This window comes from Rhinoraja longicauda, chromosome 11, assembly GCF_053455715.1.
Source record: "Rhinoraja longicauda isolate Sanriku21f chromosome 11, sRhiLon1.1, whole genome shotgun sequence".
NCBI classification, from domain to species: domain Eukaryota; kingdom Metazoa; phylum Chordata; class Chondrichthyes; order Rajiformes; family Arhynchobatidae; genus Rhinoraja; species Rhinoraja longicauda.
Window position 1 is genome coordinate 55707954 of NC_135963.1, and position 9471 is coordinate 55717424.

Here is a 9471-nt window from a genome sequence, read left to right on the forward strand (position 1 = left end):
CACGTTAGAGGCAGGAAACATGTTCCCAATGTTGGGGGAGTCCAGAACAAGGGGCCACAGTTTAAGAATAAGGTGTAGGCCATTTAGAACGGAGATGAGGAAAATCTTTTCCAGTCAGAGAGTTGTGAATCTGTGGAATTCTCTGCCTCAGAAGGCAGTGGAGGCCAATTCTCTGAATGCATTCAAGAGAGAGCTAGATAGAGCTCTTAAGGATAGCGGAGTCAGGGGGTATGGGGAGAAGGCAGGAACGGGGTACTGATTGAGAATGATCAGCCATGATCACATTGAATGGCGGTGCTGGCTCGAAGGGCCGAATGGCCTCCTCCTGCACCTATTGTCTTTTGTCTATAAAAAGGACACAAAGTGCTGGAGTAACTCAGCAGGTCGGGCAGCATATCTGGAGAACATGGATAGGTGACGTTTCGGGTCGAGATCCTTCTCCAGACACATGGATAGGTGATGTTTCGGATAGATTGACAAGAAGCAACATTGCCAATAACTTGATTTATTCACAAAATGCTGGAGTAACTCAGCAGGTCAGGCAGCATCTCGGGAGAGAAGGAATGGGTGACGTTTCGGGTCGAGACCCTTCTTCAGACTGATGTCGGGGGTGGGACAAAGGAAGGATATACAGGAAGATAGAGGGAGATCTGGGAAGGAGGAGGGGAAGAGAGGGACAGAGGAGCTATCTGAAGTTGGAGAAATCGACGTTCATACCACCGGGCTGCAAACTGCCCAGGCGAAATATGAGGTGCTGCTCCTCCAATTTCCGGTAGGCCTCACTATGGCACTGGAGGAGGCCCATGACATAAAGGTCAGACTGGGAATGGGAGGGGGAGTTAAAGTGCTGGGCCACCGGGAGATCAGTTGCGTTAATGCGGACCGAGCGCAGGTGTTCAGCGAAGCGATCGCCGAGCCTGCGCTTGGTTTCGCCGATATAAATAAGTTGACATCTAGAGCAGCGGATGCAATAGATGAGGTTGGAGGAGGTGCAGGTGAACCTCTGTCTCACCTGGAAAGACTGTTTGGGTCCTTGGATGGAGTTGAGGGGGGAGGTAAAGGGACAGGTGTTGCATCTCGTGCGGTTGCAAGGGAAAGTACCCGGGGTTGGGGTGGTTTGGGTAGGAAGGGACGAGTGGACCAGGGAGTTACGGAGGGAACGGTCTCTGCGGAACGCAGAGAGGGGAGGGGATGGGAAGATATGGCCAGTGGTGGGGTCCCGTTGTAGGTGACGGAAATGTTGGTGGATGATATGTTGGATCCGCTGGCTGGTGGGGTGGAAGGTGAGAACGAGGGGGATCCTGTCCTTGTTGCGAGTGGGGGGAGGGGGAGCAAGAGCGGAGCTGCGGGATGTAGAAGAGACCCTAGTGAGAGCCTCATCTATAATGGAGGAGGGGAAGCCCCGTTTTCTGAAGAACGAGGACATCTCAGAAGCCCTAGTCTGAAACACCTCATCCCGGGCGCAGATGCGGCGTAGACGGAGGAATTGGGAGTAGGGGATAGACTTTTTGCAGGGGACCGGGTGGGAAGAAGTGTAGTCCAGATAGCTGTGCGAGTCGGTGGGCTTGTAGTAAATGTCCGTCACTAGTCTGTCTCCTGTGATGGAGATGGTGAGGTCCAGAAACGGGAGGGAGATGTCAGAGATAGTCCAGGTATATTTAAGGGCAGGATGGAAATTGGAGGTGAAGTGTATGAAGTATGCCAATAACTTGATCGGTATTTACCAATCGTGGGAATTGGAGAAAAAAAGAAGCAGAAAGTCTTGCGATTTTGTGGGATTTGGGGCCACCAAGTGGTGAAGTCTGGATGGTGCAAAATATGAAGACACAAGTGACTGCAGATGCTGGAATCCAGAGCAAAGAACAAAGTGCTGGAGGAACTCAGGCAGCATCTGTGGAGGGAAATGGACAGGTGATGTGTTGGGTCGGGACCCTTCTTTGGATAAATTGAGCCTGTTAGTCAGACTGAAGGGTCCCAACCCAAAACATCATCTGTCCATTCATGGCCTGTTGAGTTCCACCAGCATTTTGTGGTTTACAGGGTGAGTCCTTAGAGACGGTAAAGGCGTTGTGACAGAGTCCTCTTCCTTGGAGTCCCCTCTGATCCCTTGAACTGGCTGACAGGCCAGCAGAGGCCAAACCCCAGCATTATTGCTGTTGGTTGACCACTTGAAGCTTATAAACCCAGGGGAGAGAGAGGGAGAGGGGGAGGGAGAGAGGGAGGGATGGAGGGAGGAATGGAGGGAGGAATGGATGGAGGGAGAGAGGGAGGAATGGAGGGAGGAATGGAGGGAGGAATGGAGGGAGGGAGAATGGGAGGGATGGGGGGAGGAATGGAGGGAGGGAGAGAGGGAGGGAGAGAGGGAGGGAGGGAGGAATGGAGGGAGGAATGGAGGGAGGGAGAGAGGGAGGGATGGAGGGAGGAATGGAGGGAGGGAGAGAGGGAGGGATGGGGGAGGGAGGGAGGGAGAGAGGGAGGGAGAGAGGGAGGGATGGAGGGAGGAATGGAGGGAGGGAGGAATGGAGGGAGGGATGGAGGGAGGGAGAGAGGGAGGGATGGAGGGAGGAATGGAGGGAGGGAGGAAGGGATGGAGGGAGGGATGGAGGGAGGAATGGAGGGAGGAATGGATGGAGGGAGAGAGGGAGGGATGGGGGGAGGAATGGAGGGAGGGAGAGAGGGAGGGAGAGAGGGAGGGAGAGTAGAGAGGAGAAAGAAAGGGAGAGGAGGAGGGGAAGAGGGGGAGAGAGGAAGGGAGATGGAAAGAGGGAGAGAGAGGGTAGAGAGAGAGGGAGAAACTGGGAGAAGATGCAGAAGAGAAAGACTGAAGAAAGAAGAAGGATGAAAGAAGAGGGTGAGGAATGGAGATAATGTGGGGAGCCTCCCTGCTGGCTGTGTGCCTTGTTGCAGGTTTGAGGAAGACTGAGCCACTGGGACAAAGCCGGGACCACCAGCGCCACCGTGTGGTCAAGCTGTGTGACTCTGAATCTACCTAATTGCATATTAAGTCTTCAAATCTCCTGGTGCAGGTTTGTCGTGCATAAGATCACAACATAAACACATTGAAGAGAGAATGTTCTGTGTTTAAAGACTTTAAACTCAACATGCCACGACAATGCATAAATGATCCGTGAAAAATAGATCAGTCACGATCGAACGGCAGCGCAGACTCAATGGGCCGAATGGCCTCATTCCGCTCCTACGTCTTATGATACGATCCGAAAATCTTGACTCAGCTGTTAGCAGGCAACTGAATGTTCCTCTCATCAGTTAGAGTTCAGTCCTCACCTCCCACCTACCTGATTGGAGACCTTTGAACTATCCTTAATCAAACCTTATTGGACTTCACTGTTATACAGTGCATTCAGAAAGTATTCAGACCCCCTCACTTTTTCCACATTTTGTTACGTTACAGCCTTATTTTAAAATGGATTCAATTCATTTTATTTATCATCAATCAACACACCCAATACCCTATAATAAAAAAGTGAAAACAGGTGTTTAGAAATTTTTGTAAAGTAATTAAAAATAAATAACTGAAATATCACATTTATATAAGTATTCAGACCCTTTGCTCTGACACTCAAAATTGAGCTTATGTTCATCCTGTTTCCATTGATTATCCTTGAGATGTTTCTACAACTTGATTGGAGTCCACCAGTGGTAAATTAAATTGATTGGACATGATTTGGAAAGGCACACACCTGTCTATATAAGGTCCCACAGTTGACAGTGCATGTCAGAGCACAAACCAAGCCATGAAGACGAATTAATTGTCCGTAGACCTCCGAGACAGGATTGTGTCGAGGCACAGATCTGGGGAAGGGTATAAAACAATTTCTGCGGCATTGCAGGTCCCGAAGAGCACAGTGGCCTCCGTCATTCTTAAATGGAAGAACTTTGGAACCACCAGGACTCTTCATAGAGCTGGCCGCCTGGCCAAACTGAGCAATCAGGGACGAAGGGCCTTGGTCAGGGAGGTGACCAAGAACCCGATGGTCACTCTGACAGAGCTCCAGAGTTCCTCTGTGAAGATGGGAGAACCTTCCAGAAGGACAACTATATCTGCAGCACTCCACCAATCACGCCTTTATGGTAGAGTGGCCAGATGGAAGCCACTCCTCAGTAAAAGGCACATGACAGCCCGCTTGGAGTTTGCCAAAAGGCACCTAAAGGACTCTCAGTCCATGAGAAACACCCTGGTCTGGTGAAACCAAGATTGAACTCTTTGGCCTGAATGCCAAGCGGCACCGCTCATCACCTGGCCAATACCATACCTACGGTGAAGCATGGTGGTGGCAGCATCATGCTGTGGGGATGTTTTTCAGCGGCAGGAACTGGGAGACTAGTCAGGATCGAGAGAAAGATGAACGGAGCAAAGTACAGAGAGATCCTTGAGTTAAACCTGCTCCAGAGCGTTCTGGACCTCAGACTGGGGCGGAGGTTCACCTTCCAACAGGACAACGACCCTAAGCACACAGCCAAGACAACGCAGGAGTGGCTTCGTGACAAGTCTGTGAATGTCCTTGAGTGGCCCAGCCAGAGCCCGGACTTGAACCCGATCGAACATCTCTGGAGGGACCTGAAAATAGCTGTGCATCGACGCTCCCCATCCAACATGACAGAGCTTGAGAGGATCTGCAGAGAAGAATGGGAGAAATTACCCAAATACAGGTGTGCCAAGCTTGTAGCGTCATACCCAAGAAGGCTTGAGGCTGTAATCGCTGCCAAAGGTGCCTCAACAAAGTACCTAGAAAGGGGTCTGAATACTTATGTAAATGTGATATTACAGTTATTTCTTTTTAATTACTTTGCAAAAATTTCTAAACACCTGTTTTCGCTTTTTTATTTTGGGGTATTGTGCGTGGATTGACGATAAAAAAAAAAGAATTTAATCCATTTTAAAATAAGGCTGTAACGTAACAAAATGTGGAAAAAGTGAAGGGGGTCTGAATACTTTCTGAATGCACTGTATCTGCGCACTATTACACCCTTTATTCATTTATCTTTGCACTGTGGATGCCTTGATCATAAGCATGTATAGTCTTTCTTTGACTTGATAGCAAGCAAACAATAGATTTTCACTGTACCTCTGTACACAAGATAATAAAAACAAACAAAAACAAACAAACAGAAAGGTTGACCATTGGAAAGGTGGCCGGTGGAAAGGCATTGCAACACACACAGATGCCGAGACTGCAGTGAGGTATGTGTTTATCACACGTAAGCAGATCAATATTCACACACTTCTCCTGCAGGCAATGAAACATAAGATACATAGTTCTGCTTGCTGCGTGCATGAATTGGCCAAAGTCTCTTAGAGTCATAGTCATAGAGTGATACAGTGTCATAGTCATAGTGATAGAGTCTCTTAGAGTCATAGAGTTGGGCCTTCAGCCCAACTTGCCCACACCGGCCAACATGTCCCATCTACACTAGTCCCACTTGCCCGCATTTGGTCCATATCCCTCCAAACCTGTCCTATTCATGTACCTGCCTAACTATTTCTTAAATGTTGGGATCGTCCCTGCCTCAACTACCTGCTCTGGCAGCTTGTTCCATACACCCACCACCCTTTGTGTGAAAATGTTACCCCTCAGATTCCTCTTTTAAATACGTTGCTCTAGAAGAACAAAAAGATTGAAGAACGACTCAGGTTAAATAAAAATAATATCCCTTCCTTTACCCCATTTTATCTGGAACAGACAAAGTTTAGTTTAGTATCACATGTGCCGAGGTTCAGTGAAAAGCTTTTTTTGTTGCGTGCTGTCCAGTCAGTGGAAAGACTATACATGATCACAGTCGAGCCGTCCACAGCATACAGATACAGGATAAAGGGAATAGCGTCTATTGCTGCTGTTGGAGTTGGGGTTATAATCGAGTGGAGCGATTGTGTTGAATGATTACAGATCCACGTCAGGGACCAGCGCGGATAGAGTTGCCTGGCATTTGATTTTGAAGCCTAAAACAAAATTGAGAGAACAGATGGAATCAATCAGTGTTTAACCTGTTTAAACAACTTACCTCATGTTGCTAAGCAACACTACAAATGGTATGTGATTACACCCTCAAGTTCTCAAAGAAGGGTCTCGACCCGAAACGTCACCCATTCCTTCTCTCCTGAGGTGCTGCCTGACCTGCTGAGTTACTCCAGCATTTTGTGAATAAATACCTTCGATTTCTACCAGCATCTGCAGTTATTTTCTTACATTAAAGAAAAGTTCTACTCAGATGGTTCGTAGCAAGATCTTAGCATGCCCCAAAGTCGTTCACGGCCACTAAAAGAAGGGTCCTGACCCGAAACGTCTCCTATCCATTCCCTCCACGGATGCTGCCTGACCCGCAGAGTTCCTCCAGCACTCTGTGTGTTGCTCAAAGTTCCAGCATCTGCAGTTCCTTTCACGGCCACTAAGCTACGTTTAAACTAAAATTAATTAAAAAATAATTCCCCCTTACAAAGCTGGAACAGATCCTAAAATTAGGAAACATCTCAATATTGTGTAAAGAACTCAATATTGTATAATATTATTTCAATATTGTTTGATTTTCTATCGTCCTTCCAAGTCCCTTTGTGCATATGTTGGTCCATATTTTAAGCTTGAGTTTAGTTTAGTTATCTGTTGGTCAGGAGGTCGAGGATCCAGTTTGCAGAGATGAGTGCTGACTCCAAGTTCCATGAGTTTGGTGATGAGCTCGGATGGGATAATGGTGTTAAAAGCAGAGCCGTAGTCTATGGATAGACGTCTGACGTAGGTGTCTCTCTTGGCCAGGTGTTCTGGGGATGTGTAGGGCCAGGGAAATGGCATTAATAATCGTTTGAACTGGGAAAGAGAGATGGGATGTTGCGTGGGTGGGGTGGCAAAAGTTGGCAGGGAAGTGGAGACATGACAAAGTTTGGTGAGTGATAGGTGGATACAGGTGGAGGGGAGGGGGGGTCGATAAGCAGTGAAACCACTGGGAGGAATGGGAACATGGAAACAAGGAGATGGGGAAAACAAAAATATATAATTTGTCAGCAAATGGGGTGTACACAATGATCTAGTCCCCCTAGGTCCACCTGTTCCCATTCCCTAATTTCATGCAACATTAGCGGACTTGGGTGGCACGGTGGCGCAGCGGTAGAGTTGCCGCCTCACGGTGCCAGAGACCCGGGTTCGATCCCGACTACTGGGTGCTGTCTGTACGGAGTTTGCACGTTCTCCCTGTGACTGCGTGTGTCCCCCCCCCCCGGCTTTTCATTCATTTCGCCTTTGACGCTTTGTGCAATTATTCAGAAGTTTTTTAACGCGTTCCTAACTTTGTGCGTTGGAAATATTGTTTGTCAAAGATTGCGAATAAGTTCAGGCCAAGCAAAGTTCAGTCAAGCCCACGTTTAAACCAGTAGAACAGGTAGATGTGAAACAATTAATCTGGGATTTCATGCCAGATACCTCCCAACACAAACCATGACAGAACAGGAAAAATAATCATTTTATTTATCCGAAATTTAGTTGGAAAATGTTTATGGTACTGACTATTTAATTGATTAGATCAGGCAATGAACTCTGGACTCAAGATTAAACTATAGTGGTGTTGAAACGGACATTTCCTTTAATTCTATTGACTATGAGTTCAATGGTTCAGGACAAAATAAAAACAAAACTGACGAGAATTATGACTCAGATTGAGTGCGGGGGTGGGAAAAGCGGGCAGGGAAGAGGAGACATGACAAAGTCTGGTGAGTGATAGGTGGATACAGGTAGGGGGAGGGGGGTCGATAAGCAGTGAAACCACTGGGAGGAACAGTGGGGGAAGGGGACGGGGGAGGGGTGGGGGGAGGGGTGGGGGGAGGGAAGGAGAGATGGGAGGGGAGAAATGTTTGTCAATCCAGGTGGGGTAAGGTCATAAGTGATAGGGACAGAATTAGGCCATTCAGCCCATCAAGTCTATTCCACCATTTAATAATGACCTATCTACCTCTCCCTCTCAACCCCATCCTCCTGCCTTATCTCCATAACCCCTGACACCCGTACTAATCAAGAATCCATCTATCTCTCCCTTACAAATATCTATTGACTTGGCCTCCACAGCCTCATGCAATAAATTCCACAGATTCACCACCCTCTGACTAAAGAAATACTTTGTCATCTCCTTCCAAAAGGAACGTCCTTTAATTCTGAGGCTGTGCCCTCTGGTCCTAGACTCTCCCACTAGTGGAAACATCCTCTCCACATCCACTCTTTTCCAAGCCTTTCACTATACGGGTACAGTGAAGAGAGGGGAAAAAAGGGGAGGGGAGATTGCAAACATGTATAGTCTTTCCACTGACTGGATAGCACGCAACAAAAAGCTTTTCATTGTACCTTGGTACACATGACAATAATAAAATAAACTAAACAAAAAGTAAACTTGCCCATGACAACCAAGATGCCTCATCTACACCTGCCCATGTTTGGCCCATGTTGAACTGCGGGTAAGTTTTAATTTCACTGCACATTTATTTGTATGTGACAAATAAATGACTATTGACTATTGACTATTGACTCTAAACCTTTCCGAATAGTTTTCTTTTATTTAAAAAAAATATTTCATGGAAGTCTACTTTACTGTGGCCAAGATCTCAAGCGAGTGTACATAGAACAAGTTCATATTTACAGTGGAACATCAGTGCCAAGTACGGATAGATAAAAGGACATACTGCATCTTCACACTGCACTGACCCACCTTGAACACCAGGGGAGCTATGTGAGGATGCTCTTCCTCGACTTCAGCTCTGCCTTTAACACGGTCATCCCGAGCAGACTGGTCACCAAACTTTCTGACCTTGGATTTTCCCAAACCATCTGCCAATGGATCAAGGACTTCCTGACCAACCGCCCCCAGACCGTCAAAATAGGCCCTCACCTCTCCTCCACCATTACACTGAGCACCGGCTCACCACAGGGCTGTGTGTTGAGCCCCATCCTTTACTCCCTCTACACTCACGACTGTGCCCCCACCCATCCCACCAACACCATCATCAAGTTCGCGGATGACACGACTGTGGTTGGACTCATCTCAGGAGGAGATGAGACAGCCTATAGGGATGAAATCCAAAGGCTGGCAGCATGGTGTTCAGTGAACAATCTTGTCCTGAACTCCTCCAAAACAAAGGAACTTATTATTGACTTCAGAAAAACCAGTGTAGAATACGACCCACTCTACATCAATGGGGTCTGTGTGGAAAGGGTACCCGCTTTCAGGTTCCTGGGTACGCACATCGCAGAGGATCTTACCTGGTCTACCAACACCATCACCACAGTAAAGAAGGCACAGCAGAGACTCCACTTCCTGAGGATCCTCAGGAAAACCAACCTGCAGGAGAAGCTCATGTTGTCCTTCTATCGCTGCTCCATCGAGAGTGTGCTGGCATACTGTATAACCACATGGTATGCCAGCTGCTCAGAAAAGGACAGGAAGGCCCTTCAGAGGGTCATCACGACGGCCCAGAAGATC